The 19,428-nt window shown below is 41.5% G+C and overlaps 1 protein-coding gene across 1 annotated transcript in view; it reads right to left on the bottom strand.

Annotated features, from left to right (window-relative positions):
• fam53c (family with sequence similarity 53 member C) overlaps positions 1-17,219 on the bottom strand; it is a 40,893-nt gene extending 23,674 nt beyond the window's left edge. The window contains exon 1 of the mRNA XM_060936260.1: positions 16,862-17,219. The gene's annotated coding sequence lies outside the window, so the exon portion shown is untranslated. The remainder of the gene's footprint in view (positions 1-16,861) is intronic.
• Between the last annotated feature and the right edge of the window lie 2,209 nt (positions 17,220-19,428).

The following is a 19,428-nucleotide window of genomic DNA, read 5'->3' as shown; positions in this document are numbered from 1 at the left end:
GCATTCCATTTTTATTTACAATTTGTACTTTGTCCCAACTTTTTTGGAATCGGGGTTGTACGTATTGCACTGTCCTCCGATTGTGCGCCACAAACGCTTTGCTGGGTCCAGCTTCCTGCCCATTGAGCCGTGCAGTCCGCCGAGTCCAGTCTCCGGTCGCAACCCTGACCAGGGGGTAGCGAGGGGTTGTTAGTGCTTGCTCAAGGCACTACCCCAGGCTAGTGGAGGGAAGGAGGAGATGCCTTACCACTCCATACATGCATATAATTAGTTGAACAGAGTGAACCTGTATGTCATTACAGGGTCATGTAATCTCAATATGAACACAGCTGGACATACAGAACAAATAGCGTTGGATCAGGAAGCGCAATAATCTATTAAAATAAGTCGGGGACAAAATGTTCTAGTAGTCAGGGCTTGGTTATTTATTTAAAAAAGCCAATCAACAGGTGTGAATACTGATAATACAAACTTGCAATTTGTCAAGTCCATTTCAGTTTCATATTGAAAAATGTTACAAAGAGGGTGAATACTTAAACATGTATTAAAATACCGATGATTCAAAGGCGGCCCTCAGCGCCAAGCCTTCATCTGTACAAGAACGTCTCATCGATAAATTAATCACCACACCTTGGGAAGACGGCGTGTATTGTATTTGCCTCTAAATGCAAGTTAAAGCAACATAATAGTGTAAAGGTGAGATGTTGTGGAAATGACACTGAATCAAAGCAGCAAGTCACTTATTTTGGTGTTAAAGCTAGATGGCCTTTCGAGTTCATTATAAATAAATAAATACCCACCCACCCCAGGCCATTCTGTGGCTGGGAAGTCATTTAATTTGAGGGGATTAAAGCAAATAATGTGCATCACTTCACACAGTCGAGCAGACAGAGGAAGTCCGTGTGCGCATGCACAGGTTTATCTTCTTCTTTTGGGTTTTACAGCAGCTGGGATCCACAGTGTTGCATTACTGCCATCTACAGGTTTACCTTTGACCGTGCACTGACAGTTCCATCATTCTGTCACTAAATGAACAGCTGATCACACCGAGGTGCTCGCTGACCGCCGATATTTATTAGTTTGGTCCTGCGTTTCCTTTCCTTCGCAACATAACGTCTTTTCTTCTCGCTTTCCGTTCCTGTAGTCGGTCTTTCACGTTTCATTCGTGTCCTCCATTTTCCTCTCCTGTTTCAAATTTATATCCCACAATACTTTGAGCAAATGGAGAAAGCCCACCACGTGATGTAGTATCTTGAATTGGGTCATGGTGTAGCAGGAAAAAATAGCAGAGAATTTAGGGCCATGTGGCCCCAAATTCATTAATTATTCTATTTTTTAAAAAACTAATAAAATTGGAAGTCTGTGATTCGAATTCAGTAGCTTTCAGTCCACTAAACAAAAATAATTGGGTGTCAGGAAAATTATTTCTAGGACCTACACTTGAAAAACATGAAAGGCAGTCTACCTTTAATTTGGACTAATCATTGTGTGATGTAACTGCTCAGAATGTTTAGACATTTGGAGACAACCAAGTTAAATTCTTGTACAGAAATGCTAAGAAATCTGATTTGACAGAGACTGCATGACTTTGCTTTGATTCAGAGTCATTTCGTCTTTGCTTGTTGTGCATGATACAGTGGACTAACTTTAAAAAAAGAAAAAGAAAAAAAAATCCCAGTGTCGATTACAAGTGGCACAAAATAAGGTTATCAGGTTCATGTTGAATCTCGCTCCTCGAAGTAGTGTTGGAGTGGATGAGTTCAAGAAAGCTGGTATGCTACCTGTTGATTACCGTGTTAAACAACTTCAATTAAACCATGTAAACAATATCTATAATAACAACAATGCTCCAGAGTATATTTTAGTTTAAAAAAAAAAGTTTTGATCATACTGGTGCTAAGTTATGGAACGACCTACCCGTTTCTGTTAAAATGTTAACAAGTAAAGATGATTAAGAAAACCATTAAAGAACATTTTATGCCGCAATTATTAAATGACAACCAAGATGATTTTATGTATTATTAGTATTAATGTTCTTGTCTTTCCAATTATTGTATACATTATCAATTTTTCTTGTTGACCAACGTACTTTATTAATGTGCCTTTTACTGCTTTTCATTTTCTTCCCCCCCCCCTTTTTAGAGGACCACAATGAAAATAAGTTTATTGCTTTTTTTGTGTTATCCTCAGCAATGTACTGTTTTTATGCATTTTATGTACAGTGGTGCTTGAAAGTTTGTGAACCCTTTTTAGAATTTTCTATATTTCTGCATAAATATGACCTAAAACAACATCAGATTTTCACACAAGTCCTAAAAGTAGATAAAGAGAACCCAGTTAAACAAATGAGACAAAAATATTATACTTGGTCATTTATTTATTGAGGAAAATGAGCCAATATTACATATCTGTGAGTGGCAAAAGTATGTGAACCTCTAGGATTAGCAGTTAATTTGAAAGTGAAATTAGAGTCAGGTGTTTGTCATCCCATTGATTGAAATCAGGTGTGAGTGGGCACCCTGTTTTATTGAAAGAACAGGGATCTATCAAAGTCTGATCTTCACAACACATGTTTGTGGAAGTGTATCATGGCACGAACAAAGGAGATTTCTGAGGACCTCGGAAAAAGCGTTGTTGATGCTCATCAGGCTGGAAAAGGTTACAAAACCATCTCTAAAGAGTTTGGACTTCACCAATCCACAGTCAGACAGATTGTGTACAAATGGAGGAAATTCAAGACCATTGTTACCCTCCCCAGGAGTGGTCGACCAGCAAAGATCACTCCAAGAGCAAGGCGTGTAATAGTCGGCAAGGTCACAAAGGACCCCAGGGTAACTTCTAAGCAACTGAAGGCCTCTCTCACATTGGCTAATGTTAATGTTCATGAGTCCACCATCAGGAGAACACTGAACAACAATGGTGTGGAAAAACTGACAATATTAGAAAAATATGTTTTGTGAATGGATGAGACCAAAACAGAACTTTTTGGTTTAAATGAGAAGTGTTATGTTTGGAGAAAGGAAAACACTGCATTCCAGCATAAGAACCTTATCCCATCTGTGAAACATGGTGGTGGTAGTATCATGATTTGGGCCTGTTCTGCTGCATCTGGGCCAGGACGGCTTGCCATCATTGATGGAACAACGAATTCTGAATTATACCAGCGAATTCTAAAGGAAAATGTCAGGACATCTGTCCATGAACTGAATCTCAAGAGAAGGTGGGTCATGCAGCAAGACAGCAACCCTAAGCATACAAGTCGTTCTACCAAAGAATGGTTAAAGTAGAATAAAGTTAATGTTTTGGAATGACCAAGTCAAAGTCCTGACCTTAATCCAATCGAAATGTTGTGGAAGGACCTGAAGTGAGCAGTTCATGTGAGGAAACCCACCAACATCCCAGAGTTGAAGCTGTTCTGTACGGAGGAACGGGCTAAAATTCCTCCAAGCCGGTGTGCAGGACTGATCAACAGTTACCGCAAACGTTTAGTTGCAGTTATTGCTGCACAAGGGGGTCACACCAGATACTGAAAGCAAAGGTTCACATACTTTTGCCACTCACAGATATGTAATATTGGATCATTTTCCTCAATAAATAAATAAATAAATGACCAAGTATAATATTTTTGCCTCATTTGTTTAACTGGGTTCTCTTTATCTACTTTTAGGACTTGTGTGAAAATCTGATGTTTTAGGTCATATTTGTGCAGAAATATAGAAAATTCTAAAAAGGGTTCACAAACTTTCAGGCACCACTGTACATGCACTTTTATTGCCAAATAAATCAAATCAAATTCAAAAGATGACAGTAAACTCAAACACACAACATTCTGACTTGTACAAAAGAAATAATATTCAAACAGTAAAATTTGTAATGATATCCCTGTCACAGATTATTTTTACATCAAGGCCCGGCATGGTTCCGAATATATTTAGCACAGACAACACACAAGATGGGAAGAGAGAGAGAGACGTACACCATGTTTGCTGCCAGTTCATACAAGTTCTCCCCAAAAAGCATTCAAAAGGTGCAGTTTGGGATTCTTATTCCTCACCCACTTAAAACATACATGTCCGGCAATCCCACTGACTTGAAGGCAGCACATGATTAAACTGGTCATTACGCTTTCTCTAATATTCAGAGCTTAATTCATGGTTTCGATTTTAGCATTTATACCCTTTCAATCCTAGTATCAAGAGCACCGTCTAGTAGTGAAATAGGGTTCTTAAAGGAACAGCCCACCGTACTTCCATAATGAAATATGCTCTTATCTGAATTGAGACGAGCTGCTCCGTACCTCTCCGAGCTTTGCACGACCTCCCAGTCAGTCAGATGCGCTGTCACTCCTGTTAGCAATGTAGCTAGGCTCAGTATGGCCAATGGTATTTTTTGGGGCTGTAGTTAGATGCGACCAAACTCTTCCACGTTTTTCCTGTTTACATAGGTTTATATGACCAGTGATATGAAACAAGTTCAGTTACACAAATTGAAACGTGGCGATTTTCTATGCTATGTAAAGTCCGCACTATAATGACAGGCGTACTAACACCTTCTGCGCACTTCGGCAGCGCATTGATATCTGAGCTCCGTATCAATGCGCTGCCGAAGCGCGCAGAAGGTGTTAGTACGCCTGTCATTATAGTGCGGACTTTCCATAGCATAGAAAATCGCTACGTTTCAATTTGTGTAACTGAACTTGTTTCATATCACTGGTCATATAAACCTATGTAAACAGGAAAAACGCGGAAGAGTTTGGTCGCATCTAACTACAGCCCCAAAAAATACCATTGGCCATACTGAGCCTAGCTACATTGCTAACAGGAGTGACAGTGCGTCTGACTGCGTCTGACTGACTGGGAGGTCGCGCAAAGCTCGGAGAGGTACGGAGCAGCTCGTCTCAATTCAGATAAGAGCATATTTCATTATGGAAGTACGGTGGACTGTTCCTTTAATGCGTCCCGGTTAGTCAGGGCACATGATCCGACTGTTAACTCACTGTTGGAGTTTTCCAAATACCAATTAAAATCCATTTCCCTCAACTTTTTTTCTTTTTAAAACCTGACCAAGTTAATTGCTCCAGTGTTTCTCATCCGTTTTGTGTTTGGCTGTGACTCCTAAACAATTTGTGACCCCCTTGCTCAGGACTCACCCTAAATTATACTAGAACAACCTCTGTTTCTCAGTACGGGGATGGGACGGCACTGAAAACCCTTTTGCTGTGTAATCCACTGTTGTAAATTTGTCCCCTTGCTACCTCGACTGCCACTCCTTGCATGTTCATAACTTTATCCTCTACAGCTATCAAAACAAAATGCCTGTGTATTTCTGGCTAAGCTGCCCACTGCCATGCGAGTCACATTTTTTCTTTGTTCTGCACACCACTGTTCCTTCACAGTCACTCTTTCAGAGATTTTATGGAAAATGTATTTTTCTAAGAACAACAATGAGAGGATTTTTTTTTTTGTACAGTATATATACACACACATACACTCAGCGGCCACTTTAATAGGTTCTGGGTTCGAACCCAGAAGCCAGCGAGGGCCTTTCTGTGCGGAGTTTGCATGTTCTCCCCGTGCCTGCGTGGGCTTCCTCGGGGTGCTCCAGTTTCCCCCACAGTCCAAAGACATGCAGTCGGGTTGACGTGGGGCAGCCTTGGGTTGAAGTGCCCTTGAGCGAGGTACTTAAACCCTGACTGCTCCCCGGGCGCTCTGGTGTGGCTGCCCGGGCTCTGGATGTGTGTGCGTGTGTTCACTGCTTCAGATGCGTTAAATGCAGAGGATGAATTTCACTGTGCTTTAAGTGTGTGCATGTGACAAATAAAGGTTTCTTCTTCTGCTCTAATAGGAACTTGTTCTTGATTCTAAGATTCCTGTTCTTGGCTGCAGGAGTGGAACCCAATGTGTTCTTCTGCTGTTCATGCTGAGATGCTTTTCTGCTCACCACGGTTGTAAAGGGTTGCTATGAGTTACTATACCCTTCCTGGCAGCTCGAACCAATCTGGCCATTTTCCTCTGACCCTCTCTTATCAACAAGGCGTTTGTTTCCACCCACAGAACTGTCTCCGATTCACTCAATGTTTTTTTGTTTTTGCACCATTCTCTCTGTGTAAACTAGAGACTGTTGGGTGTGAAAACCCCAGGAGATACTGCAGCAGTTTCTGAAATACCCAAACCATTCCATCTGGCTCAAACCAACGTCTGATGTTTGAAGTGAACAGTAACTGAAGCTCTTGATTTGTACCTGTATGATTTTATGCATTGTGCTGCTATCAAGGCTGATTACACTACGTTCACACTGCAAGGCTTAATGCTCAATTCCGATTTTTTTGTGAAATCCGATTTTTTTGTGAGGTCGTTCACATTAACAAATATATGCGACTTGTATGTGATCCTCAGTATGAACGAAAAGCGACCTAAAAGTGTTCCGCATGCGCATTGCAGGATACGACGACGTCGCACGCAGTGAGCATGGCCAGTGTTTACGGAAGTAACCTAAAGTTTCCTGTGTATGACAGTAGCCAGCATGGAGTACCTGGTGACGATGCAGTTGTTGTTGCGACGGAGCCAGAACATGCACAATAGCCTGATGTTAAGGAGGAGGTTGAGAAGGAAGAGGGCAAGGATTTTGGCTCAGGCGTTCTGCGGGGTAGTGACTGCAACCTCCGTTCAAAGGAACGTGTGGGTGCGGAGTCGCATTGATGTCATGCGCCATGTTGTTGTAACTTTTTTTGAGAGACCCGCCGCCTACTTCAGCGCAGAATAGTGACGTTTGAGGCTTGTTGATGACGTGTAAGTCAGATGAATGCGACCTGGCGGTTCAGACTGAAGTCGCATATGAAAAGATCGGATAGGAATCGGAATTAGGACCACATATCCAAACGGCCTGGGTCGGATTTGAAAAAAAATCGGATCTGTGTCGTTCATATTGTCAATAAAAGATCGGATACAGGTCACATATGGGCGAAAAGACCGGATTTGAGTCACTTCAGCCTGCAGTGTGAACGTAGTCTTACGCTACGTTCACACTGCAAGGCTTAATGCTCAATTCCGATTTTTTTGTGAAATCCGATTTTTTTGTGAGGTCGTTCACATTAACAAATATATGCGACTTGTATGTGATCCTCAGTATGAACAAAAAGCGACCTAAAAGTGTTCCGCATGCGCATTGCAGGATACGACGACGTCACACGCAGTGAGCATGGCCAGTGTTTACGGAAGTAAAACCGCCCGGTTGCGGTATGACCCATCCAATCTAGCTTGAATAGCTGTATCCCCCCAAATGGAAATCAGCTCCCTAACCTCTGCGTCCTTTCATTGAGAAGATTCAGAACCTTCACAGCCCGAAGCGTCCCTCGCATTGATGTCATGCGCAGGGGCGCAGATACGTTTTTTGAACTGGGGGGGACAAAAAACTGGGGGGGACAAAGCTGCCAGCAAACCAACCCCAACCCCGATATGCCTGTCAAACTTGTGGGTTACCATAGCAACCAAGCTCGAGCTCGCAACCTGTGCAGTCTGCGCAGCTCAACCAACCGAATATCAGTCTTTGTTTTATGTGAGTTGTTGCAACTATGTATACACTGCTGTGCACCTCAATAAACCGAATGGTAATTAGTCTTTTGATTTTTCCGTGAGGTTTGCCTTATGCAAAGAAAGACAGCATAGACGGTTTTTCCTACCTATAAGTGGGGGGGGGACCGAACGAGGTGAATTTAAATCTGGGTGGGACGAGTCCCACCCTCTATCTGCGCCCGTGATTATGCGCCATGTTGTTGTAACTTTTGAGAGACCCGCCGCCTACTTCAGCACAGAATAGTGACGTTTGTGGCTTGTTGATGATGTGTAAGTTGGATGAATGCGACCTGGCGGTTCAGACTGAAGTCGCATATGAAAAGATCGGATAGGAATCGGAATTAGGACCACACATCCAAACGGCCTGGGTCGGATTTGAAAAAAAATCGGATCTGTGTCGTTCATATTGTCAATAAAAGATCGGATACAGGTCACATATGGGCGAAAAAAATCGGATTTGAGTCACTTCAGCCTGCAGTGTGAACGTAGCCTTAGAGAACTTCACCGAACAGCACATGTATGGGTGTTCCTAATAAAGTGGCCAGCGAGTGTATAAAAGAACGTGCACAGTGACTTCTATAAAGATTTCACATTGTTCCTCCCTACATTTCACTACCAGCTTGGGCGTTTTCTAATGGTTGATCAACACCATGGTACTGTGAAATCATGATTTTTTTTTTTGTTTGTTTGTTTGTTTTTAGACAAGGTTAGCACAGTGTGAAAAATTTCAAAACCCAATACCTTTTACTTCCAAAAATACTATTTATATTCTAATTTATTATGAGCCTGAACAGGCCGTTTCGATGAGTGTGGGAAGTGATGTGTGCGTGGCTTGAATACCCACCCTGTCGCCATTTTCCCATCATTCTCGAGCTATCTTTGGCTACATTCGCGCTCCAAGCCTTAGTGCTCAATTCTGATTCATTGGTCAGATCCAGTTTTTTTGTTTGGCTGTTCAGATTACTTTTTAAAAATGTGCCTAATATCAGATTCCAGTGTGAATTGGTCACAGTCCTGAACTGACCCACATATGCAAAAGAACAAAAGGTCTCTTTCTCTCTCTCTCACACACACACACTCACTCTTACGGAAGTAAACATGAAGGCCACTGAAGTCAGCGTTCACGTTTTTCATTTATAGTGAAATGTGACGTGCAGTGGAAGCTACGGATAACTGGGACGAGGAAAGAGTGCTAAATTTTTTTTTAATTATGGCTTTTTATGGAGCAATAGCTGATATTTCTGTACAGAGGTGTGTGGATGTGGAGTCGGAGCCAGGAGTAGTGGAATCGTGATATGAATGACTCTATTGAAACAGATTTCATCCAAAATTTCAGGACATCACTGGCTACTTTTTTTTTCCCCCCAATTTTTTTTTAATTCGTTTTATGCAGACAGTACAAAATAGTATATCAACTTTACATTACATCGGCACGTCTGCATTAGAGGGAAAGAAAACCCCAGCATAAATCCCACCCCACATTTCATGTTGGTTGTGGCCACAATAAATGACTAATTAGTTACATAGCATAAAAATAAATTAATAAAATAAAAGTAAATGAATGGGGGGGGGGGGGGGGGGGGGGGGGCTGGCTACTTTTAACACACTTTTTTTTTTTTAATCCACATTCACTGGATGAGCATTCGCATGCTCTGATTGGCTACTCTACTACCAGGATATCAGGTTATATACTAGATAGTTTTCACATGACGTCACAGAGTCGGGGATTCCCTGGTGGCGGCCATCTTGTAGGGCAAGCTTACCGTACGGGTCACTGAGCACACATTGTAACGCGCGAGTTACATTTATTTATATATTATTTACATTTATAGTTACATTATTACTATTTAAAGCTAGCAGTGGTGCACACCTGTTGTATTCACGGCTGTCGTAATAGGTCAGATGATGACGTCAAGCGGGGCTTTTATGGAATTCCCACTGTATGGGAGCACGAAGGCGAGCAAACAAAGAAACTCGGCATACAAAGGAGAAATCTATGGCTTGCGAGAATCAACCGCAAGGATTATCAGCCTTCCAAACACAGCAAAGTCTGCTCCGATCATTTTATAAGTGGTAAGTTATTTAAATAAACAATCAATTGTGTAACAAGCCTACATACCAGTTAATTATATTACAAAGTTTATACTGACATGGTACTGTAATAACACTAATGGATGTAAAATTCGTCTTAAATCAACTCGATATTACGATATTATACACACATTTATATGTAGTGTTGAGAGCTCTAAAACTCCAATGTGTACATACCTTGGCTGTAATTAGGACATGGCTCTCACTTGTTTTTGATGGACTTCACGGACCCAGCCACAGACAAAATAATTGTATGACTCCAGCGACTTGTATGCTTTGAGGTCGTCAAGTGTGTAGGCGCTTTTAGTATTCACGAAATAGTTCACAATATCAGGGTACGATATGGATGGCAGCCCTGCATAGTCACTTGAAAATGCATCTTTGTCCACTTCGTAGGGGTCGATTCCCCCAATCAAGGCCAGTTTGGCTGCATACCGTTGTCGTGAGATGTCATCCAATGTATCCATATACTTCCGTTTGCTTGATTTTGCCGACATTGATCTTTATTTTAGAAAACTGACTATATAACTTAATAAATTCGTCCGAGATAACGTAGCCGGTAGTGGCGATGGTCCGTTTTGTTTGCCCTGCAAGATGGCGGCTGGAGGGCGTTCCCCGGAATGCCGTGACGTCAGTGAAAACTATCTATACCGTGAGTAGAGAAAAACAAAATGGCGGCGCGTTACTGAACCAACCGAGGACGAAATAAAAACTCTACTTGAAAACAAAACCTCAAAAGCAACAAAATATGGAATAAAAGTATTTGATTGTAAGAACGCATCATTTTTTCCCCCCAAGAATTAAATCACCACATTAATGACACAAATTGCTGCTGTCATTTCGTCGGTTCGTTTACATTCTAAGCAGAATACTCTGTTTCTCAAAATCCAGTAAATGTGGACAGAGTAAAACAGTTATTCCTCTCAATCTTGTCATACATGGCTTACAGCCAGCTCATATATGACTTGATTTCATGGAATAACTTATGTATTCACCAAGTGACTCACGCCAGTGCAGAATTGTGATGAATCTTGATGTAGGGTGACGTAAAAGTTGTACAAATTCTGATATGACCGTTCAGATGCGGGTTGCGTTGCACAAAAGGAAAAAAGAAGGGGGAAAAAAAAGGCAGACCTGGGTGCAATTTAGGACCACAAAGAAGTCTAAGTAGTGGTGAGAGGATCATGCCATCTGATTTCCAACAGAAACTGTGCTTATATGACCGTGTACATGACATTTCTCCCACCACACTGTTCTTCCTGTTGTCATTTGACATTTAGAATCGCAACGGACCAAATGACAGTCAAATTTAAAGGGGAACTGAAGTCATTTTTAAACTTGCTTTATTTCTTAATTAATGTGTTATTCAGTTATGATTTTGGTTTTATTAACCTTATATCGTGACTCGTATTAGCATATTATATTATACTTATCGGCCTTTTTGGATTTAGCCACGTTGAATGTAGTTCGCATGCTCCAGGGCAGGCGCCACTTATCAGCGCGATCTTCACGAGACTTGTGCGCGACTTCAAATGTGAAGTGTCAGCGCCGCCATTTTGAAAACTGTTTACACAGCGGCCAGATGGCCATATCATTCCAATTTAGATTAATTTTGAGATTTGCCAGATTCATCAGTCCTGCGCGCTGTGGCGTGTGCACCTGAAGGCGCGCCGAGTGGACTCCAGCACGCGCGCCGTGAACAAGGCACGCCTGAGCGCAATTAAGGAACTGTGTGGTTGCCTATTTAAGGACCGTACTGATGCATTTGCATCCCGAAGTATTACGATACGCGTGCACGCATTACCGAGCCTTTCTACCCGTTGTTTTGATTTCCTGTTTCATGATCCTTGTGCCCGTTACTCGTTCTTGTCCTCGCTTAGCCTTCGATGTACTGTTTGCGCGTTGACCGACCCTTTTGCCTGTATTCTAGTTTTTGATCTCGCCTGCCGTTTTTGGATTGTTTGCCTGTGTATATATCGTCTCACTGTGTATATATGTATATATATATATATATATATATATATATATATATATATATATATATATATATATATTTTCTGCACTTTATTAAACCGTATACTTCTGAACATACATCCGCCTCCCTCACGCTCATGATATGGAAATTATCCCATACGACTTCAAACCAACGTGGAGTAGAGAAGAGTTGGAAAGACGACAGGATAAGGACTAGTCTGTCGCGCTGGAATTTACGTCAGTACTGTCGCACAATTAAACCGTGCCAGATCAGGCAGCCGGTGGGTTTTCAAAATAAATACATGCATGTATTTTTGTGATAAATACATATTATACTGGGCGGCACGATGGTGTAGTGGTTAGCGCTGTCACCTCACAGCAAGAAGGTTCTGGGTTCGAACCCAGCGGCCGACGAGGGCCTTTCTGTGTGGAGTTTGCATGTTCTCCCCGTGTCTGCGTGGGTTTCCACCGACATTCCGAAGATATGCTGGTTAGGTTAATTGGTGGCTCTAAATTGACCGTGAATGGTTCTGTGTGTGTGTGTCAGCCCTGTGATGAGCTGGTGACTTGTCCAGGGTGCACTCTTCCACTCGCCCATGGTCAGCTGGGATAGGCTCTAGCTTGCCCCCCCCCCGCACAAGATAAGCGGTTACAGATAAAACAAACAAAAACATTATACTGAGCGTATTTCCCACATAATCCTCACCAAGGTTTCAGACAGCACTACAAAATGGCGTCCCCACTATATAGTGCCCTATATAGTGAGTAGGGAGCGATGCCGGACACAGGGAAAACTTCCGGCTTGATTACATCAGCATTCAAAGGAAGGCACACACGTGTCTTTTGACAACGTTGGCAGATGTTGGTTACTTTGATTTCCGCTGTACATTTTACTTCCGTCCTACGAAAGTCTCGCACAGGTCTCAGTAAATCGCGTTTACGGCCATTGCTTTGACATACGGACTGATATACTACATAGCGTATTTCAAACACTCATAACTCGCTATCGCAGCGACAAAATAGCTATCAGAAATGCATTCCTATATTTAATAAAATGAGAAATAGAATTTTGATGATAAAAAAAATTTGCCTTCAGTTCTCCTTTAACAGGTCACATCTCCAGAAATCCAGATTCAGACTCCCTTGGGATTTTTCCAGACACGTTTTATTTTTTATTTTTTTTCTGCTGTAGACAGATGGCCTTGTGCAAAATTACCCTTCTGGATGAGTGTGTAAAGGGACATACAGGTAGTCGTCGATTTACGACTGCGTTTGGTTACGACTGACCGGTCGTAAACCGATCTGGTCGTAAGTCGGCCTATGTTAAATGAACGTAAGTATATTGTGATATGTAATGATATTGTAATCATCTTAAAGTCTTATTTTATCAACATTTTCTTATTTCATTACCTTGGCTTAAGTCAAACACTGCATACTCAGAGGTGAAAGTAACTTTTATTTCTTGCCGGTACTATTATTTTGAGCCATAGTGCGCGCGCAGCGCATGCCGAAAAATACACCTAATTATTTATCATTGTCTACTTATCAAGCATTCACTAGGACTTCTTATCACTCAGTAGTACTAGAATAGTACTTTTTTAATCACACTATCACCCTTTCATCCACCTGTATCAGTTTTTGATTATAAATAAATTCCAAACACATCATTTCAACAACACAATCATTTTAATTACATTTTTTTTTTTTAAGCTGAACAGTTGAAAACTAACTTTTCATTTTGGACATTGGACACAGAACAGTGTAACAGAACAGAAAAGTGAAAGTTACTTTGATTATCAGCTGCGCACGTTATAGCACAAGATCTGGTTAAGCCGTATGCACGCTGTAGCTCACTCGTTGTTTGTCCAGCGAAACACTGCACACATAATAGGAGAGGCTGGATGCGGTGTTGCCAGATTGGGCGGTTTTAAGTACATTTTAGCAGGTTTCGAACATATTTTGGGCTGGAAACCGTCAGCAGTATCTGGCAACACTGGCTGGATGCTGGGCGCTGCCGGGAGCTGGGGCGGAAACTGTCGTAAGCTCAGCTAGCTCAGCTGGGAAACACTTGTCAGTCATAACCAGACGGTCGTAAAGTCAATCGGTCGTAAGTCGACGACTACCTGTACTTTCGTATAAAAAAAACAAAACGAAATTGGTTCAGAATATGAGCTTTAATATGGGATGGCCTTGGGCTGAGGTGCCCTTGAGCGAGGCTCAAGCATGGCTGCCCACTGCTCTGGGTATGTGTGTGTGCTCACTGCTTCAGATGGGTTACATTCAGAGAGCAATTTCACAAGTGTGTGATGAATAAAGTTGTGCTTTCTTTCTCCCTTTCAAACCGCAAGCAAGAATCTGACTGTCTCATCTCATTATCTCTAGCCGCTTTATCCTGTTCTACAGGGTCGCAGGCAAGCTGGAGCCTATCCCAGCTGACTACGGGCGAAAGGCGGGGTACACCCTGGACAAGTCGCCAGGTCATCACAGGGCTGACACATGGACACAGACAACCATTCACACTCACATTCACACCTACGCTCAATTTAGAGTCACCAGTTAACCTAAGGCTGGGCATACACTGTGCGATTTTTTCAATTGCGGTATTTAGCTGCTGCTCACACTGTACGAGTGAATCGCAGGGGTAAACAGCACGCAGCTTACGATTCCTGTTCTCACACTATACGATCCGATGCAATCTGACTGCTCACACTGTACTTCCATACTTCCAGATTCTTGTATCCGGAACTGCAACGTGAAGAGGAGGAGGAGACCGGAAGTGCTGCTCAGTGTTTGTTTTCTCTTCCGTATCTGTGTTCGCGCATGTGTAGTGTGACAGGTTGAGGTAAATCGGCTCGTGACACTGCTTCAACAGTACGATAGCCTCACGATGGGCAACCAGGATTTCAAACATGTTTGATTTTCATCCGATCGATCGGGAGGAAGTCGTGAGGTGTTAATCGCTTGTCGTTACCCCATGTATACTACACGATCCAAGACGCACGATTTAGCCAAAAATCAGCCCGATCTCCAAAACAGTCGCACGAGTGAAAATCGTGTCAAAATCGGGCCAAAAATCGCACAGTGTATGCCCAGCCTAACCTGCATGTCTTTGGGGGAAACCAGAGCACCCAGAGGGAACCCATGCAGACACGGGGAGAACATACAGTACAAACTCCACACAGAAAGGCCCTCGCCGGCCACGGGGCTCGAACCCGGACCTTCTTGCTGCGAGGCGCCGGCGCTAACCACTACACCACCATGCCGCCCGAATCTGACTGTGAGTGAAGTTATTTGTTTATCTTCTGAAATCATCTCATCTCATTATCTGTAGCCGCTTTATCCTGTTCTACAGGGTCGCAGGCAAGCTGGAGCCTATCCCAGCTGACTACGGGCGAAAGGCAGGGTACACCCTGGACAAGTCGCCAGGTCATCACAGGGCTGACACATAGACACAGACAACCATTCACACTCACGGTCAATTTAGAGTCACCAGTTAACCTAACCTGCATGTCTTTGGACTGTGGAGGAAACCGGAGCACCCGGAGGGAACCCACGCAGACACGGGGAGAACATGCAAACTCCGCACAGAAAGGCCCTCGCCGGCCACGGGGCTTGAACCCGGACCTTCTTGCTGCGAGGCGCCGGCGCTAACCACTACACCACCGTGCCGCTCGAATCTGACTGTGAGTGAAGTTATTTGTTTATCTTCTGAAATCATCTCATCTCATTATCTCTAGCCGCTTTATCCTTCTACAGGGTCGCAGGCAAGCTGGAGCCTATCCCAGCTGACTACGGGCGAAAGGCGGGGTACACCCTGGACAAGTCGCCAGGTCATCACAGGGCTGACACATAGACACAGACAACCATTCACACCTACGGTCAATTTAGAGTCACCAGTTAACCTAACCTGCATGTCTTTGGACTGTGGGGAAACCGGAGCACCCGGAGGAAACCCACGCGGACACGGGGAGAACATGCAAACTCCGCACAGAAAGGCCCTCGCCGGCCACGGGGCTCGAACCCGGACCTTCTTGCTGTGAGGCGACAGCGCTAACCACTACACCACCGTGCCGCCCCCATCTTCTGAAATCATTTCATCTCAAATTAAATATGCTTCAAAACTGAAAAGAAATTTGACTGAACAGAGCCAAACACAGAGCAGGTCCTAGAGCTGAAGAACTTGGTGGTCAGAAATCTTTCTTGCTTGACTGATACCTCAATAATTTGCTCATCATTTTTTTTTTTAAAGTGGGAAAAAAAAACAACACACAAATCAACTCAAACAAACAAACCCATAATTAACTGCTAATGAACCGGAAGTGACGGAGGTGTAGAAAGAACCCAGTCAAATGGCAGCCTGCCTGAACAGTCATCTTGATAGACGGTGCTGAAAAAAAAAAAAACCCAAAACACGGTCTGTCGGTCCAATTAAACACCACCGAGTCATTTCAAACGACATTAAACATCTTTAAAGACGTGTTTGCTGTTGGATTTCCCCCTCACACACACACACACCATGAGTCTCTAGGCATAGCTAGTTATTTAGCTAGCTAGCAACAATACTGCAGTCAAAGCCATGTCCCGGTTTGTGCTCTTAAAATGGGTATTACAGGAAAACATTTTTTTTTTTTTTGCTTATGCTACATTAGCATGACGAAATTCTAACAATAGTAAGCTAAAACCTTCCATCCAGGTCCGTGTGATATATCGGTCACACGGCTGTGTGCATAAATAGACCGTGGATTCACAGCCAACTGTCTATCAGGATGGTAATAAATATGGCTGACCAATATATAACGTTATAGTGCACTATATACACAACACACACACACAGGTGTGCTATGTTTATTGCTCATATACTAACAACTAGCTAGGCAAGATAGCAATCTGGAAATGTCACACTAGGTAAAAGGAAGGTAATTTTAGCTGGCGGATGGAGAAGAAAGGGATGGACGGATGGGTATTGGGTTTATCTGCCTAGAAAGCAGCAGACAGGCAGGCAGCACACAGGCCCACTGACTCAGTCCAGCCATCCAGCAAAGCAAAGGTGTTTCCCAAATAACGCAGGAAATACATACTCGGAGTGTTATGACGATAATACAGCATCAACTACAACCTGCAAGAACAATTTGTTTTGTTTTGTTTTCCCCTCTAATGCATCTGTATGAAACCGATTGAACCACAATAACATCCGAGTTAGAAACGATTTCATTTCTCTGACTTACCTCGCCACCGATCAGCATGTTTCACCAGGTTCGGTCCACAAATCAGGTCTATTATTGCTTACATGAGCTCGAATAATTCAGACACAGCAGCCTCGCGAGCTCCACGATACCCGATACCCATGGCGGACCGCTGGAGACCTATTGTGAGGAGCTGCTGCCGCCGCCGTGTTCTTTATGCAAACAAGCCGCTAGAACAGCGTGAAGGGTTCGCGAGAAATGGCCGAAAGATTGTACAGATTTGCGAAACGGATTTCGACATCTGCCCGTTTTGTTACTGCGAGTAAAACAGGCAGAACCGGCTGGACCGATTCGGTAGTGTGTATCCGCAGAGAGAGAGAGCTGCTGCCTCCTCCTCCTCCTCCTCGCCCCCGCTGGAGCGCGCGGCCACTCAACGTGAACGCGCGCTCGCGCATATCATCCCTTTCTGCTGCTAATAAACACAGGAAGCTTCTCCCACCACAGCGAAAAGGTTTCTCAGGATTATAACTTAAACTCTCATAATAATGACGTCATATCTCAATAACGAGGTCATTTTCTCATGACTTTCTATCTCAAAAAGGTGAGATGTTATTATTTTCAATCTCATAATGAGCATTGTCTCACGATTATGAATTTCTATCTCAAAATTCTGAGATGTTATTATTTCCAATCTCATAATGAGATAATTATCTCATGATTATGACTTTCTATCTCAAAATGGTGAGATGTTATTATTTTCAATCTCATAATGAGAATTGTCTCACGATTATGAATTTCTATCTCAAAATTCTGAGATGTTAATATTTTCAATCTCATAATGAGATAATTATCTCATGATTATGACTTTCTATCTCAAAATGGTGAGATGTTATTATTTTCAATCTCATAATGAGAATTGTCTCACGATTATGACTTTCTATCTCAAAATTCTGAGATGTTATTTTCAATCTCATAATGAGATAATTATCTCATGATTATGACTTTCTATCTCAAAATGGTGAGATGTTATTATTTTCAATCTCATAATGAGAATTGTCTCACGATTATGACTTTCTATCTCAAAATTCTGAGATGTTATTATATTCAATCTCATAATGAGATAATTATCTCATGATTATGACTTTCTGTCTCAAAATGGTGAGATGTTATTATTTTCAATCTCATAATGAGAATTGTCTCACGATTATGACTTTCTATCTCAAAATTCTGAGATGTTATTATTTCCAATCTCATAATGAGATAATTATCTCATGATTATGACTTTCTATCTCAAAATGGTGAGATGTTATTTTCAATCTCATAATGAGAATTGTCTCACGATTATGAATTTCTATCTCAAAATTCTGAGATGTTATTATTTTCAATCTCATAATGAGATAATTATCTCATGATTATGACTTTCTATCTCAAAATTGTGAGATGTTATGATTTTCAATCTCATAATGAGATAATTCTCTCATGATTATGACTTTCTATCTCAAAATTGTGAGGTGATGATTTTCAATCTCAATTAGATAATTTTCTCACGATTATAGCTTTCAATCTCAAAATTGTGAGGTTGTGATTTTCAATCTCACAATGAGAATTTTCTCATGATTATGACTTTTTATCTCAAAATTGTGAGATGTTATTATTTTCAATCTCATGAGATAATGCTCTCGCAATTATGGCTTTCTATCTCAAAATGGTGAGATGTTATGATTTTAAATCTCATAATGAGATAATTCTCTCATGATTATGACTTTCTATCTCAACATTCTGAGATGTTATTATTTTCAATCTCATGATATCATGCTCTCGCAATTATGGCTTTCTATATCAAAATTGTGAGGTTGTGATTTTCAATCTCAATGAGAATTTTCTCATGATTATGACTTTCTATCTCAAAATTGTGAGATGTTATGATTTCCAATCTCAATGAGATAATTCTCTCATGATTATAACTTCTATCTCAAAATTGTGAGGTTGTGATTTTCAATCTCAATGAGAATTTTCTCATGATTATGACTTTCTATCTCAAAATTGTGGGGTTGTGATTTTCAATCTCATAATGAGATAATTCTCTCATGATTATGACTTTCTATCTCAAAATTGTGAAATGTTATGATTTTCAATCTCATAATGAGAATTCTCTCATGATTGACTTTCTATCTCAAAATTGTGAAATGTTATGATTTTCAATCTCATAATGAGAATTCTCTCATGATTATGACTTTCTATCTCAAAATTGTGAGATGTTATGATTTCCAATCTCAATGAGATAATTCTCTCATGATTATAATTTCTATCTCAAAATTGTGAGGCTGTGATTTTCAATCTCAATGAGAATTTTCTCATGATTATGACTTTCTATCTCAAAATTGTGGGGTTGTGATTTTCAATCTCATAATGAAAATTCTCTCATGATTATGGCTTTCTATATCAAAATTGTGAGATGTTATTATTTTCAATCTCATAATGAGATAATTCTCTCATGATTATGACTTTCTATCTCAAAATTGTGAAATGTTATGATTTTCAATCTCATAATGAGATAATTCTCTCATGATTATGACTTTCTATCTCAAAATTGTGAGGTTGTGATTTTC

Source organism: Neoarius graeffei, chromosome 12, assembly GCF_027579695.1.
Source record: "Neoarius graeffei isolate fNeoGra1 chromosome 12, fNeoGra1.pri, whole genome shotgun sequence".
NCBI classification, from domain to species: Eukaryota; Metazoa; Chordata; class Actinopteri; order Siluriformes; family Ariidae; genus Neoarius; species Neoarius graeffei.
The sequence above is the reverse complement of the archived record's forward strand: the minus strand, read 5'-3'. Positions and strand labels throughout refer to the sequence as shown.